This window comes from Macaca nemestrina, chromosome 2 (assembly GCF_043159975.1).
Source record: "Macaca nemestrina isolate mMacNem1 chromosome 2, mMacNem.hap1, whole genome shotgun sequence".
NCBI classification, from domain to species: Eukaryota; Metazoa; Chordata; class Mammalia; order Primates; family Cercopithecidae; genus Macaca; species Macaca nemestrina.
This window is the reverse complement of record NC_092126.1, coordinates 166,101,969-166,120,882: the sequence shown is the minus strand read 5'-3', so window position 1 is coordinate 166,120,882 and position 18,914 is coordinate 166,101,969. Positions and strand designations below refer to the sequence as shown.

The following is an 18,914-nucleotide window of genomic DNA, read 5'->3' as shown; positions in this document are numbered from 1 at the left end:
ACGAAATCAGCCTTGTATTCCTAAACTCCACTTAATCATGTTGTTAAATCTTTTCATATATTGCGAAATTCTATTCCTGATATTTTTAAAGGCATTTTGCTTCTATGTTTGTAAGAGACATTTTTTTGTAGTTCTCACTTTTGCACTGCTTTTGTTTGGCTTTGGTATATGGAAAACACTAATGTAAATTAAATTGATATAACCTCTATTCCCTGCTTTCTGGAAGAGATTTTGTAGAATCGATGTTGATTGTCTGTAAATATTTAGGAGTACTCTCTCATGAAATCATCTTGTCTTCAAGATTTATTTTGGAGAGTTTGAAAATTACAAATTCAAATTGAATAATTATAGTAGTATCACAATTTCCACTTCACATTGGGTGAGTTGTGGTAGTTTGCATTATTTGAGGGATTGGTTCATTTCATCCAAGCTGACAAATGTGTTTGAACAAGAATTGTTCATAGTATACCCTTATCATCTTTTTGACTTCTGCAGCATCTGAAGTGATATCTCCTGTTTCATTTCCAATACCGTTAGTCTGTTCCTTCTGTTTCAGGGGGGGCGTGCGGTCATCAGTTTTGCTTGATGTTGGTCAAAGGACCAGTTTTTTGTTTCATGTTTCTCTCATATTTATTTTTTCAATATCATTGATTTCTGCTCTGATTTGTATTATTCCTTCTTCCTGCTGGCTTTAGTTTTATTTTGCTCAAGTTTTTCTGGGTTTGTCAGGGAGGAGCTTAGATTATTGACTTAAGCTTTTTCCCCTTTTCTAATGTAACCATTTAGGGTAATACATTTCCTTCTCAGCCCTACTGTAGATATGTCCCACAAATTTTGGTATATTGGATTTTCATTTTAGTTCAGTTCAATGTACTTTTTCTAATTCCTCTTGAGACTTCCTCTTTGACCCATGGATTATTAAGAGCATGTTGTTTGGTTTCTAAGTGTTGGGATTTTTTAATGTTATCGTTCCGTTATTGATCTCCAGTTTGATTCCATGCTAGTCAGAGAAGACACTTTGTATAATTTCATTTTATTTTAATTTATAAGGTTTGTTTTATGGCCTAGGATATGGTCTATCTTGGTATGTATTTTATGGACACTTGAAAAGAAAGTGTATTTTGATGTTATTAAGTGAAATGTTCTATAAATGTTGTTTAGATCCTGTTGGTTGATAGTGTTTTAAGTTCTTCAATATTATTTGTGGTTTCTCACTACTTATACGGAATGTTGAAATGGATATTTCAGTCTCCAGCTCTAATTGTGGGTTTGTCTATTTCTTCTTTCACATCCATCAAGTTGACTTCATCTGTTTTGCAGTTCTTTTGTTTGGTGCATACACACACATTTAGGCTTGCTATATCTTCTTGGTGAATTCAACTTTTTTATCTTTATATAATGTCCCTCTCCATCTCTGCTAATTTTCTTTACTCTGAAGTCTACTTAATTTAATTCTAATACAGACATTTCTGCTTTCTTTTGATTAAAGTCTTTTACATTATATCTTTTTCTATCCTTTTACTTTCAATTTGCTTATACCATTATCATTGAAGTGTATTTCTTTTAGATGGCATACAGATAATTTATGTATTTTAATCCATTCTGCCAATTTTTGTCTTTTAATTGATTTATTAAGCCATTTAATTAAATGTATTATTGAAATAGGGATAAGGTATAGTATTTTATTTTTTGTTTTCTATTTGCTCCCTTCCTTCCTTCCTTCCTTCCTTCCTTCCTTCCTTCCTTCTTTCTTTCTTTCTTTCTTTCTTTCTTTCTTTCTTTCTTTCTTTCTTTCTTTCTTTCTTTCTTTCTTTCTTTCTTTCTTCCTTTCTTCCTTTCTTCCTTTCTCCCTTTCTCCCTTTCTTCCTTTCTTCCTTTCTTCTTCCTTTCTTTTTTTCTTGTTTCTTTGAGATGAAGTCCCACTTTGTTGCCCAGGCTTGAGGGCAGTGGCAGGATCTTGGCTCACTGCAACCTCCACCTCGTGGGGTCAAGTGATCCTCCCATCTCAGCCTCCCAAGTAGCTGGAATTACAGGCACACACTATCACACCTAGCTAATTTTTGTATTTTTAGAAGAGGCAGGGTTTCACCATGTTGGCCAGGCTGGTCTCAAACTCCTGACCTCAAGTGATCTGCCTGCCTCAGCCTCCCAAAGTGCTGGGATTAAAGGCGTGAGCCACCGCACCCAGTCTGCTCTGTTTTTTATTTCTATCTCTCCCTATCTCTTTACTTTCCTACTGGTTACTTGGATATCATTTACTTGGATATCCCTTTTGTTTATAGTATTTTCAAATGCATCTCTTTGTAAATAATTTTTATTGGTAGTTCAAGGTATTTACAATATAAACATAATTTGTCACAGTCTATCATTATCAACATTTTATTGTGGGTGAAGAGTAGCAACTTTACCTTCCTATATGTCCCTTTACCATTTATAATCCAGCTGCCCTAAATATTTCTCCTCTACATATTTAGAATCACATCAGCAAGTGTTAAAATATTGCATCAAACATCAAATATAATTTTGAAAACTCAAGAAGTGAAGGACAATGTATTACTTTCACACATATTTTTATACTTTATTCCCTTTTCACTCCTAATGTTCAAAAATTCCTTCTTTCCTAATTTCCTTTCTGTTTAGTGAGATTTCTTGAGCCATTATTTTAGGGTAGATCTACCGGTCACAAATTCACTTTGCTTTCCCTCCTCTGAGAATGGCATGATTTTTCCCTTCATTCCTAAAGGATAGTTTTGTTGTATATTGAATTCTGGTTCGGGAGTTCTTTTAGCATTTGAGACATGTGTCACTTTCTTCTGGCGAGAAATCCACTATCATTCAATTTTCTTTTTCTTTATAGGTAAAGCACCATTTCTCTCTCACCGCTTTCAAGATATTTTTTTCCCTTTAGTTTTCTGAAGTTTTACTGTGATGTGCCTAGGTATAAATTTCTTTGGGTATATCTCTTAGGGGGTTACATTAGCTTCTTTAATTTTTAGGTTTATTTATTTTGTCAAATTTGGGAAATTATAGTCACTATTTCTTTGAAGATTTTTTCAGTCTTGCCCTTATATCCTATCATTCTTGAACCCCAATGTCATTAATATTAGATCTAGCCCCATAGGTTTTTCAGGCTCTGTTTTTTGTTTTGTTTTGTTTTGTTTTAAATCATTTTCTCTCTTATTCAGATTGGGTAATTTTTATTGTTATGTCATTGAGATCATTGATTATATTGCCCATTCCTTTCCATTCTGATGTTGAGCTTATTTGCTGAATTGTATTTATTTTTGTTATTGTATCTTTCAGTTCTAAAATTTCTATTTGTTTATTTGTTTTTTACTTTTATTTTAAGATCAAGGGTACAAGTGCAGGTTTGTTACATAGGTAAACTTGTGTCATGGGGGTTTCTCATACAAGTTATTTCATCACCCAGATATTAAGCCTAGTACTTGTTAGTTATTTTTTTCCTGATCCTCTCCCTCCTCCAACCCTTCACCCTCTGAAAGGCCCCAGTGTGTGTTCTTCCCCTCTATGTCCATGTGTTCTCATCATTTAGCTCCTACTTAAAGGTAAAAACATGTAATATTTGGTTTTCTGTTCCTGTGGTAGTTTGCTAAGGATAATGACCCCTAGCTCTATTCATGTCCATGCAAAGGACATGATCTCATTCTATTTTTATGGTTGTGTAGTATTCCATGGTGTATATGTACCACATTTTCTTCATCTAGTCTATCATTGATGGGCATTTAAGTTCATTCCATGTCCTTGATATTGTGGTTATCTTTTTTTTTTTTTTTTTGGCTAAAGGTTTTTAGCTCTTTGCTGAGTTTGCATTTTTTTTCCATTTGTTTCAAGTGTGTTAGTAATTGCTTACTGAAGCATTTTTATAGTGGTTGTTTAAAAATTATGTCAAATAATTTAACATCTCTGTCATCTCACTATTGATGTTTATTGATTTTTTAAAAATTCCAGTTGAGATTTCTTTGGATCTCTGTATAAAGATTGACTGGAACATATACATTTTGGGGTTTATATTTTAGCTGGCTTCTTCTGACAGTGCTTCAGCATGGAAGCAAGGAGGGGGCCTCATTACTGTCAGGTAAGGGTAAAAATCTAGGTTATCCATTGAGTCTCCAATGTCACTGAGAAAGGAATGGCTCTGTTATTGCTGGATAGGGTTGGCTGTTCCAATTGATAATCCTCTGTCTGGAAGGGCTAGGAGTGCCTCCCTGCTGTTCCTCTTGTTTCCACTGACAGTGGAGTGGTCTTGTTACTGCTGGGTGATGGTTGAGAGTTCTGACTCTCTACTATGGGGGACACAACCCTAGTGGAGAGAAGTAGGGACACCTTATTACTGCCAGGCATAGGCGGAGGTCCAGTCTCCTTACTCCACCTACCCAACAGGGTAGGTTGAGGCACTTCATTATTGCCTAGTGAGAGTGGAAGTTTAGGCCTTCTACTTTCATCAGTCTTTTCTGGCCAGGGTGAAGACTGGGCCACAGTATTTTCTGTGGTGTTTGGCTGAACTAGAATAATTATTGGCTAAAACCTTTCTGTTTTATGGTCTGCTCCTTTCCTGGTATGTTGGTCAGAGAGAGCTGACTTTTGCAGAGACTTGTTTTTTTGTTGCTGGTGCTGCTACTGTTTGTTTAGTTTTCCTCTGTACCTGTTGGTGTTTTATTTGTTTTGTTTGTTTTGAGGGTGGAGTCTCGCTCTGTCACCCAGGCTGGAGTGCGAGTGGCGCAATCTCGGCTCACTGCAACCTTCGCCTCTTGGGTTCAAGCAATTCTCCTGCCTGAGCCTCCTGAGTAGCTGGAATTACAGGCATCCACCACCATGCCCAGCTAATTTTTGTATTATTAGTAGAGGTGGGGTTTCACCATGTTGACCAGGCTGGTCTTGAGCTCCCGACCTCGGGTGATCTGCCCGCCTTAGCCTCCCAAAATGCTGGGATTACAGGTGTGACCATGCCTGGCCACCCGTTAATATTTTTAAGTTGTTGGCTTCTTCACCTACAAGTGTGAGATGAATGATACAACACACAAACAAACCCTGGGAACTCATCACCATATCAGTCATAAGGTTACTAACCTATCTGCCCTCCTCTCTACAACTTTCAGAGTATTCTGTTTGTTGTACATGTAATGTCCAAGGTTTTCAGTTAAACTTAGTGGGAAAAAGAGGGAAAAGCACTCTACCTCATCTTACCATAAATGGAAATCTAAATTCTGGATTTTGATTTATGCATTAAGTAATTATTCTTGGAATGTCTTCATCAAACTGACAAAGAAGGTTGTGTCACACAATAGGTGAAAGAGCCCTTTACTAGGCTTCCCCTTAGAATGAGTCATCCATGCCACTCTGCCTTTAATTCTGTCCTTAGAGCTGACCAAGCTGACCAGTTGTTTTTATGGTATTAAACACATCCACTGTACTCTACCTGTGAGTTGAACACCAAATGCCCCTCACAATTCCTCATCCAATTCTTCTACCTGTAAGCCAGGCTCTGTCTAAATCTACATTTTGTCTGACTATGGGTAATATTGTATATTTAGTTCCCACTTGCATGAATATGGGCACCAATTATAAGATAAATCATAAGTTGGACTGAAAGTCAGTGTCCCAATCCTAGATCTTATTGAGATCACTATAACATGTTGGAAAATAAAATGTAAGTTAAAAAAACTTTAGTTCAACAAATGTATGTATTTTTAAAATCATTTTCAAGATACTAGGGTAAAAACATTCATTCCTTCATTTTGAAATAGTCATTTGCAGTGAAAATAATCATCCACATGATTCAAGCTTCAAAATCAACAACTGAATCAGTGAGTTACTCTCAACCTAAGATCATGAATTTCAGTTAGGGGAAAGAAGGGTAAGCCAGCTCTTGCATATTCAGGTAATTCTTGCATCTTTCTCAGGAATACAAGTTCATCAAAGCCTCACAAAAGCCTCTTTCGTGCATAAGTTCTCTTAGTGTCAATTAGCACAGTTGCACTAGCAGTGCTAAGAAAGAGAAAGAAAAAAAGAGAAATAATAAAAAGTGGGTGTATTAAAGTAGAGGTGAAACCTTTCTTGACCAGGATGAAGCCTGTCATGCTGACTAATATTCTTTAGCCCCTAAGTGGTCTTTGCTGTCAGCTGCAGCATTCTAAAGTATTGAAAACGAGGGTATTATTCACAGAATATATGTATTGATCATCTCAAAATGTGGTGGGTATGAGATTTATGAATCAGAAATAGTATTAAGTAATTAATTTATTTACTTATGCAAGTGCTGACATTGGATTCCTTGCAAATTAAATTACCTACAAGGACAGAGTCATGAAAAGGACAACCACACATCACTGTGTAGTTAGTAAGAGTAACTGAGTCAGGAAATATTTTGGGCTAATAACTGGCTCACCTAACTTGGCTGGATGAACACTCCTCAGCCATGTATAATTTTTAATAATTTGTTAATCTATGGTTCAGATGAAGGTTTGTCCAAGTTAAAAAAAAATGTTGAAAATGGAAAAATACTAGGCAGATGTACAATTTTCCTCTATCCAACTCTTTCCCTGGGCATTGGAATTGTTTACATTGAGCAATTTGAGATATACTTAAGATTCAAGCAGTAACTTTCCCTGAACACGGGAAAAATATGGCCCCAATGTTTGACTATAGCTGCAATCTATGGATTTAGATAACAAAGAAACTTAAAATTTAAGGACAGGATTAACCAAAGACAAACATGACAAATTTCCAGTTACTTATTTTCCAGAGGGGAGATTTTACATATTCTTTTTTTGCCATCATCATTATTTTATTAGTAGTAGTAGTATTATTATTTTATTGTACTTTAAGTTCTAGAGTACATGTGTACAACATGTAGGTTTGTTATATATGTATACATATGCCATGTTGGTGTGCTGTACCCATTAACTCGTCATTTACATTAGGTGTATCTCCTAAAGCTATCCCTCCCTGCTCCCCCCACTCCACGACAGGCCCCAGTGTGTGATGTTCCCCTTCTTGTGTCCAAGTGTTCTCATTGTTCAATTCCCACCTATGAGTGAGAACATGCAGTGTTTGGTTTTTTGTCCTTGGAATAGTTTGCTGAGAATGTTGGTTTCCAGCTTCATCCATGTCCCTACAAAGGACATGAACTCATCCCTTTTTATGGCTGCATAGTATTCCATGGTGTATATGTGCCACATTTTCTTAATCCGGTCTGTCATTGATGGACATTTGGGTTGGTTCCAAGTCTTTGCTATTGTGAATAGTGCCGCAATAAACATACGTGTGCATGTGTCTTTATAGCAGTGTGATTTATAATCCTTTGGGTATATACCCAGTAACGGGATAGCTGGGTCAAATGGTATTTCTAGTTCTAGATCCCTAAGGAATCGCCAAACTGTTTTCCACAATGGTTGAACTAGTATACAGTCCCACCAACAGTGTAAAAGTGTTCCTATTTCTCCACATCCTCTCCAGCACCTGTTGTTTCCTGACTTTAATGATCGCCATTCTAACTGGTGTGAGATGGTATCTCATTGTGGTTTTGATTTGCATTTCTCTGATGGCCAGTGATGATGAGCATTTTTTCATGTGTCTGTTGGCTGCATAAATGTCTTCTTTTCAGAAGTGTCTGTTCATATCCTTTGCCCACTTTTTTGATGGGATTGTTTGTTTTTTTCTTGTAAGTTTGTTTGAGTTCTTTGTAGATTCTGGATATTAGCCCTTTGTCAGATGAGTAGATTGCAAAAATTTTCTCCCATTCTGTAGGTTCCCTGTTCACTCTGATGGTAGTTTCTTTTGCTGTGCAGAAGCTCTTTAGTTTAATTAGACCCATTTGTCAATTTTGGCTTTTGTTGCCATTGCTTTTTGTGTTTTAGACATGAAGTCCTTGCCCATGCCTATGTCCCGAATGGTATTGCCAAGGTTTTCTTCTACGGTTTTTATGATTTTAGGTCTTTAATCCATCTTGAATTATTTTTCGTATAAGGTGTAAGTAAGGGATCCAGTTTCAGCTTTCTACATATGGCTAGCCAGTTTTCCCAGTACCATTTATTAAATAGGGAGTCCTTTCCCCATTTCTTGTTTTTGTCAGGTTTGTCAAAGATCAAATGGTTGTAGATGTGTGGTATTATTTCTGAGGGCTCTGTTCTGTTCCATTGGTCTATATCTCTGTTTTGGTACCAGTACCATGCTGTTTTGGTTACTGTAGCCTTGTAGCATAGTTTGAGGTCAGGTAGCACGATGCTTCCAACTTTATTCTTTTGGCTTAGGATTGTCTTGGCAATGCAGGCGGATTTTACATATTCTTTTAGTGCTTCTGGATACCAGCTGACTACAGGGGTACCTGCCCCACTAAGTCATGCAGTCATCACTACAGTGATTCCCACATCATCCTCAGGCTCAAGTGGCTGCAGGGTGAACATGACTGGGCACAGATGGTCAGAGAGAAATGGAGTTGTTATGCAGATGAGCATATGAAAAAAATAGTGACCCACCCCCCTGAAGCCTGTGCCCAGCACTGCTCCCCCAGGCCTCCAGACTGGGGGACTGCAGAGGAAGGCCTGTTCTTTCATATCCCTTTCCCCTCTTGGTCAATATTGCACCTCCAAACAGCTAGGGAATAATGAGGTGGGAGCCAGAAGGACTGCTAAAAAGTATTATCAGAGAACATGGTTTTGTGCAACAAATATGCAAGAAACGGAATTACGACCTTGTATTCTCCAGTCACACAAAAAAGGGGACACTTGTGGAATCTGTCATTCTTTCTCTGTGTTTGACTGACAGACGATATTGAAGTGGCTTGATGATGAAAGGAGTGCTTAAGACTCAATATCATAACTTTTAGTTCATTTTCAGTTATATTCAAAACTAGAGCATTATGATAGGCAATCTCTACAACATACTCCTTCAGCAAAAGAGAATAGAAGCAACGAAACACAGGGGTAGCAGAGGGATTCCTTGCTCTATGCTTTGCAGGCAGAGCACCAGCCATCTCTTTGTTCTTTCTGCCCATTTTTCAGGTGATTGGGAGGAAGGCCTGAGAGGAACATGTGTCTTCTCTGTGAGTGACTCTTTCCCACAGTCCCTCCTTTTATTAAAAGCTCTGTAAATTTCTCTGCAAAGCAACCATCCTTTATTTTCAATGGCTTCTAGATCTCACTTCAACAAACAGTAAAGAAGGAGTGTGGTAGAGGGAAGAAGAAGACAAAAGGATGACAGAGTTAAGAGGGACAGAAATGAAAAGAGCATTCATTCAGTCTGTTCTCTCATTATTGTACCCTGGAACCTTGGAAGATTCTTTTCTGAGTATTCTTTTCATTATGATGCTAGGAAAATGATAGACTGGAAAAGCCAGAAATTCTGAAATTCTATAAAACATGATCTCATCAATAATATATGCCTTCCCTACAACTTGGAGAAAATAAAATATTAAAATGTCCAATTTTAAAGAGGAAACAAGGCTGTGTGCTGTAATATTTTTCATCCAATATCAATGCTCTTGTGCATACATAATGTGTTCCAGTGATTTCCACGGTTTCTTCCCTGACTGCCTCCCTGACTTGGATACCTATTCCTCTATTAGAAGAGAGGAGCCCTGGGCTCTCAGTCTAACACAAAACATGCCCAGGGTTCGGGGTGTTGTTCACAGGATATCATTATTTTTAGTTTGGATGTCCTCCAAGTACTTTCTTTAAGCTACCTTGGGGCTCCTCCTCCCCGTCATTTTTTCATGCTCCCTTGTATAGTCAAGGTGTTAGCTTCACATTGCTCATCTGCAGCACTAAAACAGGCTCTCCACTTGCTCTGAAATACAAGACTGGTTATGAAAAAGAGATTATAAAAAGCTAAAGGATTCAGGTAGGTTTCATACTATTCCAGCTCAAGGGAAATGTTAATGCGTCTTGATGGGACATCATTAAGTCTTTATGATAGCATAAAAGCAAAGTAGGACTGATAAGTGAGACATAATATCCTTCGGATCAAATTTGGAAAGCTGGTCTTCAGGAACTCTAGTATTTCAGCTGGAAAATGTGCACATACAGGATAATTTATCATTCTTGTGTGTTTTATCATTCCCCCAAAATATTAAGAAAAAAAACCCTATTATAAAGAATAATTTAATATGCTTCTTGTTTAGCTGTCTGAAAAAATACAATTAATATAGTCTTAAACATACTTATTGACATCAAATTACATCATATTAGAAATCTTAGGTACAAATGACTTTCAGACTTAAGGATTATTGGCTCAAAAGAAGACCAGACACTATCTAATCCAGTGGTTTCAAACAGATTTTTGAAGAACCCTGGAACTATATTGACGTACCTCAGAGGCTCTGGGATAAGGGCAGGAAAGAGGTGGGTAGATACCGAATAAACAGAGTCTGAGTGCTTTAGTTTGCTTCAACTGGAAAAGTTTCATTTTTACCTGTTTTATACTGTCTCATAGTCTGACATTAAAACAATTATATACTTACTGATTGAAACTATCTCCTCCTTATTTTTAAAAATATCATCTTTTTGTCTTTTGAAAAAGATTAAGTAAAATATAATCATATTGTAAAAAATCATATAAAGTGTGTATTTTAAAACAATAAAAGTATCATAAATCATATATATTTTGTAATTGAGGGGTTATTTTTTGGTAACAGTTACATTACTTATATGTATCACTAAATACTACAGACTCCCCACACTGCCAGACTTTTATGTCATAATTTTTCTCAACTTAAGATTGCATTATCATATCTACTAAATTAACATCCTAAATTACTTACAATAAATATGCATGGATGTGCACCTGTGTATTGGCCATGCAAATTAGCCTATGCAAATATGCCTATGGATTAAAATGAATCAGGGTATAGAACTAAATCAAATCAGTTGGTCAATTTAAATTTTAATAAATTCTACTACTTATGTACATTTAGGTTAAATTATCATTGTGATTTGTGAGAACTTTGCACCTCATAAGGCTTCAGATACCCTGAGCTGTGGGAGCAGCCTGTTAGGGGCAATATTAAATGCATTGCTGATGGAGTCACTCAAAAAGTTAATGAAGTTGATGTTATAAAAAGGAAACAAGAAGAAAATAAACATTTTCATGGAAAAGTACCTTTAAAAAGGTGCTATGATGCAAGTTGATGAAAACAAATTAAATGTACACTGTTCTTGCAATCCAGAAGTTGATCAACTGACCAGTTCAGGCTTCAGAGAACAATTATGAATAAAATTATAAGTAATTACATAGGTGGAAGGACATTTCAGAATCAAAGGATAACAGATGCAAGAGCTGAAAGTGATACCGGTAATTATAAGTAGTATTTAAAACCCAAATGCCTAGAAAGGCATTTATAACCTGATTCCATGAAGTGGCTTGGGTGGAAAGACCACTGAGCAGGATGATTATGATAAAGTATAAACAGTCTAGACAGGCTAAAAGGGATAACTTTCATCAGGTTGAGCCCACTGTAACCATTCAGAAACTATGTTACTAATGATCGAATTTGTCAAGAAAATTTAAATACAAATCCCCTGATATTTTTAACTGGGTACTTAATGAATAAAATAGAACAAAACTCTAAGGACTAAATAAAACATATATATGACTTGCCATCATTGACACATATGCTCTCAGAGTTTATTGTTGAGGGAACTGAGTTCCAGAGAGGTCAGCAGTACCCAGAGGCTCCCAAGTGGTCAATTCACAGCTTTGTTTTCAGATCTTCTCATCCCTAAACAACTTGGAAACAATGAAAGGGAGAAAACCTTCCCTCTGTCTCACTTCTCATGTCATCTCTTTATTGCTGGAGGCTGAAATGATTGTCAGTTGTGAAGGCTAGCTCCTCAGTTTCAGCCTAATGACATTTTGGGCAGCTCAGTGGTGGCCCTGCCACAAATGAGCCACTGCCTTTGCCCTTTCCAACTTTTGCTTATTCCCCTTCTCTTGATGGCCATAACATCAGCACTCTTCTTGGGCCAGGACTAATCCATCAAGACCTTGAGGAGCAAGAGGTTACTTCTCCCTGCCAACTCCTTCTCCTATACAAATTCCAGAAAAATCATGCCCTCCCTCCTATTAAAAGAGCTACAAGTTATTTTAAAGGTTTAGGTCAGAACATATTCCAATGGCATTCATTTTTCATTTCTCCTTCATGTGCCCAGTTTCGAAATTGTTCTACTTTAAAAATATTTTTATTTTGCTATTTTAGTTTCTACTTTTTGGCCGACATTCATTTCTGTCAAGAGGAAAGAAGCAGAAAAGCGGTGTTGTACGTGTCAGATGGAAGGAATCTGCTAAGTGTCATTGAAATAAAAGACAATGACCTATATTCTGCAGCTGTTATGCATGAGCACGCTATCCTCAAGAATAGGGTTAGGGCTAGAGTAAATTATTCCTGAGAAATAGCTTATGCAAACACTGCAATCTCCAAATACTCTCTAATAAAAATTAAGCAAGCTTCTTTTTAAAAATCTAATTTCTAAGTAAATGGGTGTCTTGCCACTGAGAGTAACCTCAATGGAAGTAACCTTGTCATGTCTTGCCAACTGAACAGCATTATAGCTTATCAATATGGACGGCAAAGTTCTGCAGCAAGTTCTTCCTGCAAAAGGAAAACACTCTGGTTGACGAGGAGAATGAAGCATCGTGTGTGGGTTCTTATTAGGATAATGTCAATTGGGAATTTACACCTAACCTGAGGAGGTGAATGAGGACAATCAAGTATTCTAAAGATATCTATAAAGTTATCCTGTGAACTCTTCATGTGATGTGAAGTTAAGAGAATGGATTCAATAGGACTTTAACCCATTCAAAAAAATTTACGCTTTTTACTCATTGGGAGTTCTCCAAGAAGACATTAAGAACTAACATATCTGGGGTCATGCTAGGTACCAAGAACCAAAAGCAATGCAATATCATCTGCCACTTTCAGGTGTAAAAGTAAACTGCAATCAATCAAATGAGAAGACAAGCCACAGACTGGGAGAAAATATTTGCAAGAGACATATTTGATAAAGGACTGTGTTACAAAACACACAAAGAGCACTTAAAGCTCAGCGATAAGAATACAAACAAGCAAATTAAAGATGGGCCAAAGACCTTAACAGAAACCTCACCAAGGAAAATATACAGATGGCAAATAAGCATGTGAAAAGATGCTCCACATCATACGTCATCAGGGAAATGTAAATTACAATAAAAATAAGATACTACTATATACACATTAAAATAGCCAAAGTCCTGAACACTGACAACATCAAATACAGGAAACTCATTCACCGCTGGTGGAAATGCAGAATGGTGCAGCCATATCAGAGGACAGTGTAGCAGTTTCTTAGAAAATAACATATTCTAAAACATATGATCCAGGAAATGTGCTGCTTGGCATTTACATAAATGAATTAAAAACTAATGAGGACACTAAAACCTGTCGGGGATATTTATGGCAGCTTTATTCATAATTGTCAGAAAGTGGAAGAAATCAAGATGTCCTTCAGTAGGTGAATGGATAAACTGTGGTACATCCAGATAATGGAATATTATATAACACTAAAAAGAAGCTATCAATCCATGAAAAGGCAAGAAGAAAGTTTAAATGCATATTACCAAGTGAAAGAAGCCACAAAACTTATGATTCCAACCATGACATTCTTGAAAAGGCAAAACTGTGGAGATAACAGAAAGATCAGTGGTTGCCAGAAGCTGGGTGATAAATACATGAAACACGGAGGATTTTTCAGGCAGTGGAAATACTCTGCGTCTACCATAATGGTGGAGACATGTCATTACACATTTGTCCAAGCCTGTAGAATGTACAACACCAAGAGTGAACTCCAATGTAAACTACGAGCGTTGGGTGATTATGAGTTGTCAATGTAGGTTCATCAGTGGTTACAAATGTACCACTTTGATGGTGGATGCTGACAGGGGAAAAGGCCATGCAGGGGTGTGGGCAAGGGGTGTGTAGAGTATCTGTCTACCTTCCTCTCAATTTTGCTGTGAGCCTAAACCTTCTCTTAAAAAAAAGTTTTTAAAAAATTCAAGTACAACATACAAGGAAGTATTTTGACAAGATGGAAAATATTATCAAGTACTGGCATGCTTGATATTTCAAATGTGATTTCCTTTGATTGGCTTTGCCTGGGGAGATGTCCTTTACTAGGATGATAACATAAGGGCAGAGGGTGGAATTTGGCACAGAGAAAAGTCAGGATAGGGCAGGGAAGAGGAGACCATAGGCACTGAAGGCATTGAGCCCTCAAACCGCAGGGTTATATCACCTGTGCTCACATGCATTCACATGAGGCTGATTGGGGGAGTGAGATAAACCTTCCCCAAAGAGGAGTGGTAGAGACTACAGTCTAGTCCTATTTTTGCTACAAAGTGGTTATTCTTTAAGAATATTTCATATTGGAAGATTGAATTATACAGAAAAGTAAAATGTGATATTATATAAAATGTACTCATTTAGGAGACAGATAAGAAGGTTAAAATATAGATCCTTCCCACACAAACACACACTACTCCACAGTCTGGAGGGTGGCCCTTGGAGATGCTTTAATTTGCCTCTCTTTTCCATTTGACTTATCAATAGGTGGGCAATGCAAGCATTAGGAATAATTCTCATTGAGGCCTCAGTAAGGGAGCAGTTCCATAACTCCATGCCATTCCAAGCAAGGTCCTGCACACATATATGCATCCTCTCAAAGTGAAAGCAGTTCTGTTCAAATATTGCAAGAGCAACTGAAGGGCAATCAGACACAACTGTGAGGGTTCTGCTCTTGCACAGGATCCCAAAGATAACTCACTCTGGCTGAACTGGGCTTGGTTTTCTTGGCTTAAATCTGCAAGGCTGTCTCCTGTTGGATAACTCGGTTTCTGGCAAGAGGCGATGGTTTTCAGCCACACTCGTAAAGACTTAGAGCTTCAAGCAAGAGAACATAACTGAACCAATATCTCTGAAATTGCTCTTGAACCAAAAATAATCCCTCGTAAGCTTGACTGACATACACTGCGTTATCACGTTGGAATATAAGCCCCCTGAGAACAGGAGATGTGTTCACTTGAGTCGTTGTTGTGAATTACAGATTGAGTATAGTCAGCATATTGTATGTGTTCATTCATACTTCTTAAAATCATGCTTTAAATATTCAGCACATTTATTTAAATTAAATTAATGCATTAAATGTTCAGGATATTTATTTAAAATTCTCATCCTGGGGCACTGAATTTTAATTTAACTATAGATTTTTTCATAAGTAGCCAGGCTTCTCTCTCCCTCCATCTTCTGCATACACAAAAGAACACTATTGTAGATAAACACTTGCTGTAATCAAACCCTAGTGTCCTACGGAAATTAAAATGTCCTGAATATTTTTGCCTTCTGAGCTGTCTGGGAAAGTGGGTATTGGTATCTTCAGAGAGACATAATTGTTAAACCACTGAATGGAACATCCCATGCTTAGTTATTGTTTACTCAGAACGGAAAAACTTCTCTAGGACACATTTGCAGTAAGAGATTTGTTAGTATTACAAACACTAATGAGTATTACAAAAATCTCTGGATCTCCCTCCAAAATGTGAAGGAAAGGCTCAAAGAACATTTTTCATAAACATACTCACTTCAAAGCCTGTAATCAATAGAAAGTCTACACTCAGTCACATACAACTTTAAAAATTTCAATATACTCAGATGTATAGCTTTAGGTCTGCCTCTCTAATGTCTAGAAATTCCAAGAAAATAAATTTTATAGACAGTGATCAATTTAAAATATGGAAATTATCAAAGTTGAAGCTTCTATTTAGCCTAGCAAATAAAATTTGGCCTCCTGTTGTCACCAGGTTGGGAAATCACAAAAATGATTATTTCTCTTTTTTTTACCTAAAGTATGTGTGATTGATTTGATGTAAGTGCCTTAACTACTAAGTGAATTAAATATTATTAGCAAATTTATCAAGTAACTTTGAGAAGGAGAAGAAATACTGTGTCAAATTAAACAATATAAATTGAAAATAAATCCATGGATATATTAATTAAGAATTTGAGAACTAACTATAAGCTAAGCATTACAGGTACTACATAGCTAGGTATTACACATGAGGCAGATTGTCAAAGATACGTGGTTCCTGCCTTACACGTCTTACAATCTAGTGGTGGAGATAGAAGTCAATAAAATAATGGCATAAATGTAAAATTTCAAAATGTGATAAGTACTCTGAGGGAAAAGTATATGATGTACAGACGACATCTGGGCTGGAGGGATGCAAGAGAGATGTTCCTGATACATTAATGCTGGAACTGAGATCTCAGGGATGTGCAGGAAGGAAGTGGTGCTAATCAGGTGGGCGAGTTGGACAGGAGGGAGAACACAGCACAAGTAAAGCCCTGTAGCAGGAGAAAGCTTCTGCTTTCTGCGAAGATGTGAAATTGGCTAGTGCTGCAAGAGCGGAGAGGATGAGGTAGATGAGGTTTTTGGTGTGGCTAATAGACTGGGAGGTCACAGGGCCCTGAGGTCATGGTAGAGATTTTGATCTTTTATTCTCAGAACAATGGGAAGACTTGGAATGTTTTAAGCATAGGTGATTTGCATTGTGAGAAGAGGACTCTGCTGCTTGCAATCTAGAGAGTGGACTGGAGCGAGCAAAAAAAATAATAATTTGAAAATAATTGAAGAGGGTTTTTTCTTGTTTTTTTTTCTGAAGTCAAGATAAATTGTTGTAAGAGTTTGTACTGGAGTGGTAGCAGTGATTGCACAGAGAAAGAGAAGTACTTGGATTGAGCAGCATTTAATAAGTAAAAGATGTAGGGTTTAGTCATACATTGGATATGGGGGATAAAAAGGGAGGAACCAAAAGTATCTTCAGAATGAAAAAGGCTAAAGAACTCTGAGATGCTGACATGGGTTGAATTGTGTCCTTCCAAAAAAGATATATTGGTGTTCCAATGCCTGGTCCCTCAGAATATGACTTTATTTGAAGATGCGGTCTTTACAGAGGTGCTTATGTTAAAATAAGGCCATTATGGTGGGCCCTAATCCCTGATACCTGATTGGATTCAGTGGCGGGCAGGCATAGCGGCCAGACCGTGGGAAAAGACACAGGAAGGAGATGGCCTTGCAGAAGCCAAGGAGAGAAGCCTAGAATAGGTTCTTCCCTCACAGCTTTTAGAAGGAACCAAACATTCTGACACCTTGGTGTCAGACTTCAAGCTTCCCAAACAGTCAGATTTCTGTTGTTTAAGCCTCCCCATTTGTGCTATGTGGTTATGGTAGGCCTAGCAAACCAATACAGGTACATGTAGCCTAAGTGAGTTATTCTTTTCACAACAGACACATGCATAAGAGGTCATTGAGAGTTGTTGCATACCCTTCACCCAGTTTCTCTTAAGGTCAACATCTTACAAAACCAAGGAAAAACAGTCAAAACCTAAGAAATGAACATCAGTAAGTTACTATTGACTAAAATGCTGTCTCTATTCAGCTTTCGCCAGTTTTTCTACTAATGCCTTTTTCCTGTGCCATGATCTAACTCAGGATCCCACATTACATTAAGTTCTCATATTACCTTAGTCTCTTCCTGTTTCAGATAGTTTCTTAGTCTTTCTTAGTTTTTCATGATCTTGACAATTTTGAAGACTGCTAGACAGGTATTTTGTTGAATATCCTGAAATTGGTTTGCCTGACTTTTTTTTTTCTTTTGATTATAGTAGGGTTATAGGCTTAGAGGAAGAATACTAGACAGGCAGCATGCCCTTCCCATCCCATCCTATTAGAGTTATATGATACCAACATGCCTGTTACTGGTGACATTAACCTTGATAACCTGGTCAAGATAATGTTTGCTAGATTTCTCCATTGTAAAGTTGCTAATAGTTTTTCTTCTCCATACACTAATTCTTTGGAAGCAAGCTTCTATGTTTTGCACACATTCAATACAAGGGGAAATTTAGATTATATTTTACTAGGTGAAAAGAAAATAGTCTTTGGTGTACCTCTAGTTTTTGAAATTATATATATATATTTTTCTACTGGCTTGACCTACCCAGCTATAGTGCACTAAAATAGGAAACGGTATAATCCAACCGGCCATCAGAGCAGACCTTCTGAATCCTAAGTATTGCTTTTAGATTGCAAGAAAATTACTAACGAACAAAAGGCAATGTAGAAATTGCAAGGCACAGGAGATCAACTGGGGGGCTCTGGAAAATCAACTGCACAGAAAATATTTACAAATATTGCCTATGACTCAGCAGATTAAGGTCAGCATATGTTTTTAGATGACAGCGCCTTCAAAACCAGACCAAATTATTTGCTAATTCCTGACAGACTTGGCGAGGCACAGCATAATTATTGAGGGAAATTCACGAAGTGGTGGTGAAAAAAAGACATGAAATCCACAAATTTTGCTGGGTAAGGAGGTGTCCCTCATGGTTCACCTCTCACAAAGGTTGAACAGTACTTTGTATCCTGTCAAGAGTGATTTGCAACAGTCACCTTAACTGTTGAAAGCACCCAGCAGTCCAGGACAGGATGGTGGAGACTTAGACATCATCATTACAAGCATCTCCTGGTGTTTACAGGGAACCAAGGTCCAGAAAACTTCGCAGGCACTCTCAAGTTTACAGAAAAATGTATTGGTCCAGGAGGGACTAGTGTGAAGATTCCTAACTTTACTCAAGTGTTTTTCCAACTGTCTCCTGTTCTGTCTTATTTTAGGCTTCAGCCTGAACCCAGAAACAAGATTCAGAGGGTTGTACAGCACCTGGTCCAGAAGAGCTATGCAAGCCAGGTGAATAGAGTCTTAAATGATGATGATAATATGCATATAAACTCCACTCTACTTTCAGTTTAAATTAAACTCTTTGTATTCATACAGATTGCAGAAATCTGTTACAAGATGGCTCAAATTTACAG

General features: G+C 37.3%; 1 long non-coding RNA gene across 1 annotated transcript in view; it reads right to left on the bottom strand.

Annotated features, from left to right (window-relative positions):
- Positions 1 to 3,774: 3,774 nt before the first annotated feature.
- The window catches only part of LOC139362055 (uncharacterized), a 350,698-nt gene continuing 335,558 nt past the window's right edge, over positions 3,775 to 18,914 (bottom strand). Inside the window, exon 2 of the long non-coding RNA XR_011620342.1 lies at positions 3,775 to 18,914. This exon is cut by the window's right edge and continues 73,027 nt beyond it. This is a non-coding gene — a long non-coding RNA (uncharacterized lncRNA).